This window comes from Arachis hypogaea, chromosome 18 (genome assembly GCF_003086295.3).
Source record: "Arachis hypogaea cultivar Tifrunner chromosome 18, arahy.Tifrunner.gnm2.J5K5, whole genome shotgun sequence".
NCBI classification, from domain to species: Eukaryota; Viridiplantae; Streptophyta; class Magnoliopsida; order Fabales; family Fabaceae; genus Arachis; species Arachis hypogaea.
The window spans coordinates 15360088-15364429 of record NC_092053.1 but is presented as its reverse complement, the minus strand read 5'-3'; positions in this window follow the sequence as shown (position 1 = coordinate 15364429).

The window sequence follows — 4342 nt, the reverse complement described above, 5'->3', positions numbered from 1 at the left end:
TGTTTGTTTTTATCTATGATGATGTTTGAGCTGCTGTTTATTATTTGAATTTGTATTTAAAAATCTGCAGTTTCATCTGGTTGTGAATATTGTTTATAGCTTAGCATATGAGCCTGTGAATAAATAGTATTTAATTAATGCTTGGTTTAGCTCTGATTCATGCTTCTTTCAAGGCTGGCTGATGGTTTTTGGAAATTGATAAGATCCTTGCAAACTTTTGACATATGATATGTCCCTCTTTAATGACAAAAGGGGAAGAAAAATGAAAGAAGAGCTAAATTGCTGAATTGAAACTATTTCGTTGCTGTCCTGTTTGGACATGAGCATTCTATTTGAACATGAGCATTTTGTTTCATATTTGTGCTCTATTTTGGCTCATTGTTTTGAGCACTCTGTGTTAGAGAATTTCAACTTGAGCTCTAATTATATTTTGAAAAATTTATTTGCTTAAGTATACATACATGTGCTATCTGGATCATGTTGTGAAAATAATGGCTCGATCTTAAAGGTTCTATGTTTTGAAATCTGTATCTTCTTGGAACTCTTTAGAGCTTGTATACAGGTGATGGCTTTCTTAAATATTTTATTAATCAAGCACACATTAAGGGGGAGCACATTGAACAAAAGAAAGGGGGAGATTTTGGCAAATCTTCAAAGGGAAGTTATCTATCCTAACTCTTTCAATTCAATTTAATAATGTTTGTCATCAAGAGGGAGATTGTTAAGTTTGAAAAACTGAAATGATGATCAAACATTATTAAAATATAAATTAAGAAATTATTAAAATTATTATTAAGTGTTTTATTTAATAATTTCCAATAGGTTGTTTGATGATTTGTGTTCAAGTGTGCAAGCAAGCAATTTAATTTCTATTGGGTCAAAGTTACACAAGCCCAAATTGATCTTTGAACAAATTTAGCTTTGAGCAAAAATAATTCAAATGTTAGTAGCTGATTGTTTAAAGAAAGAAAGAAATCCAAGGAGGCCCAAATCCATCAAAACCCATCATAAATTAAAGACAGAAACAAGTGACCCAAAGCCTTGGAAGAAGCCATTCAATGATCTTAATGCAATCTCTTTAAGTGACCAAAGGCTCCATACGGTGATCACAAAAATGTTCACTCTCTCACATGCTTTGATTTGTTTATTTGGGCTAAAAACAACATAGTCCAAAATAATGAAAAAATATTCAGCCAATGTGCAAAAAGATTTCTAAGAGTATGGCTGAATTATTTTGCAAAGGTAATTTGGGCCATGTATCATGTGAGTAGCCCAAATTAATTTTTGTTAGGTGACCAACAAGACTTGGTCCAAAATCAAAAGAAAAAGGAAATGGAGCATGAGGTTTCTATTACCCATTTACTTTGGTGAGATCCAAATTCAAATTGAGTGCATGCTTTCCACGGTTACATTCCTCCATGGCTTATGGAATTCAAAATTTATTAACTTGATTTTATTGCATGCATTGGTAATAGGAGAGAAAAAATTAAAATTGATTTGATGGCATTAATTGCTCCACACGTTACTTTATGCATTGGGATTGTTAGTAGGATTTCAATTTCATTTAATCTAACAATCAATGCTTTGTTTCTACTCTCTCTTCTCTCTCTTGTTTTATTTGTCACATCCATCAAAAAAGAAGATGGAAGAAAGAAGAAGAAGAAGTTATCAGAGAAATTACAGAGAAGCTGGAAGAAGCAAAAGGCTAGGATAATGGCCTTTGCAAAAAAGGAAGATCCAAAGCATGGCGTGGCTGAGATCTTTTCTACTAATGGCAAGATGTGGTGAAGAAGTTTCAAGATCTCCATGCCAAAAGTGGTAGCAATCCATTTCGGTCAGAGAAGAAGATCCCTGTGGTATGGCTCATTTCTACTTTTTGTTCATCCATCACAGAAGGTGGCTACTATAGCTATGTGGAGGAGGAAGCAAAAGTGGAGCAGATGGAGCTGTCAAGGATCAAGAGTTCATCAAGGGTCAGAAATCCTTCTTGGGGACCAAGTCAAGATGGAAGGCTCAGATTGATGAAGCTTGAAGAAAAGGGATGAGAGAGAGGTAATTGCATGTTGGTTTTAGCTTTCGGTTCCCTCTCTCTTCTCTCTGTTCGAACCGGTTTTGGTGTTGAAGAAGAAGAAGTTAGCTCGATTGAACCGTTTCAACCTTGGAGGCTTCCCCTTCTATAATAAGGGTGAGCAGCCAAGGCTTGAGACAAGGAGTGAGAGCATACGTTCGGGTTCCCATAGCTCTTTGAACTATTTATTCTTCTCCTTCATGGCTTTCATTGAATATTTCTTTTCCTCAGTGAGTCTGTCTGTGTTTCATTGGTAAAAGGCAAAATGTGAGATTTTGTAAGAAAAAGCCAATGAGTGAAAAAAAGGCAGAGTTAAAGAAAAAATCATTATTATATCAAAAATTCTTTGTATGTATTTCTGTTTTGTTGTCATGATCCTGAGGAGATTCCCTTACAAGTTGGGTTAGCACTTTGCGGTTGAAAGCTAGATTGAGGTCTAGTCAAGTTTGGGTTGGGGTAGAATCTTGACTTGTTCCCTTGCAAGTTGGGTTAGCACTTTTCAGTCGAAAGCTTGGTAGGTGACCAAGTCAAGTTCAGTTTTAGGGATAGATTCTGGACTTGTCCCGGATAGGAATGGGTAGTTCCTAGGGAAGAATTAGTGTCTGTAATCAAGTTGATTATAGTGAAATTCTGTCACTATTGTGATGGAGACTGGATGTAGGCTGCATTGCACTTAGTAGCTGAACCAGGATACTTTTGGGTGTGATTCTCTCTTTCTCTTCTACTCATTTACTGTTTCTGTTCGTGGGAGATAAAATTGAAAAATATCTCCTAACCGGTTACGAGCCAAAAAGAAAATATCTCTTGACCAGTTATGAGACAAAAAGCAGAATATCTCCTGGAGCTATTCTAAAAAGCAGAAAGTAACATTCAGAAAAAGAGGGCTAAGATTCAACCCCCTTCTCTTAGCCACTGATTATCATCAACAAGCATTAGAAGTTGATGCATAACTTGCTGAAAACTGATTCTTTCCGGCTTTGATCACCAGTTTTCAAAAATTCACAACTCCCAATTCTTAACTCCTAAAATTTTGAAATTTTAGAGAAATAAACCAAGTTAAACAAATTTTAAAACAATATTAGTTTTGCTCCAAAACTCAACTCGTAGGAGTCGCAGCAAGACAAACAAGTTGCTGCCCTATTTGAACTTCTCTGCTGCAGGACAGATTTATCAACTTAAATCTAAAAATTCACCATAAATTGTACATTTAACAAAAATGCCTCAAATTTTTCAGTCCAATTCCCTATATTCCTAAGTTTAATCCAGACTTGGTCCCATGCAATTCCGATCATCACAAAATTAGTTATAGCTTTTCAAAGTTTCTGACTTCGTTTAAAAGTAATGTAGAAAATCAAATTTCATAATTCAACTTTGAAATATCATAACTAATTCTCTAGTTAATACGAAACCTTTAAAATTGAATATTAATAACTATACTTATTGTAGTTCGCTTAACTTTTAGTCTCATATCATTCCAATCACTATTAAGATGCCGGTTCACTTTCAAAGTTGCCGCTTCATTTCAAAACTTCATATTTTCAACAAGTAGTTTAGTATTTCAAAATTCAATCCCTTTAATACTTCTCAAAATTAATTCCAAATCAACTACCAACTAAATTCATCGCCATCACAATACATCAATAACCAGCTCAACGACAACAATCCAATATAATCATCAAAATTTAGAAATTCTCAACAATTGGTCATCAAACAATTCACAATCCACATAATCAATCAATATCACTTAAGAATATTAATTAATTCAAAATAAAATTATCTCCAATCTATTTAATTATTTCTAACAAAATAATTTCTAAAATTATAAATTTTAAACTTGATAAGATAATATCACAATTCATTTATATTTAGATTTTCAAAAAATGCTAGATGTTACATTTACCATGTTGAGAACCTCCGGTTCTCACCCCATATTGTGTTGTTATTTTTCAGATGCAGGTCGAGAGGCACCTCGCTAGGCGTCTGGACTCCTGAAGCGGAGCAGTTTCTGGGTTCTTTTGTTATGTATCTTATGTATATATGTACTTAGCTTTATCTCCAAGAAACTTGTTTATTTTGTTCCTCTTAGAGGTTAAAGGAGAGCTAGGACTTTACCTATGTATCAGGGGTTTTTGGGATATGTATATATGTATGTAAATATTCTCCGGTCAGCCTTGACTTCGCAGGCTGAGTTAGGAGTTAGTTATTTTGTATCCTTGACTCTCTATTCTCATTTTCTGTCTATTTATACTTATTATCTTTAGATTTCTTAGCACG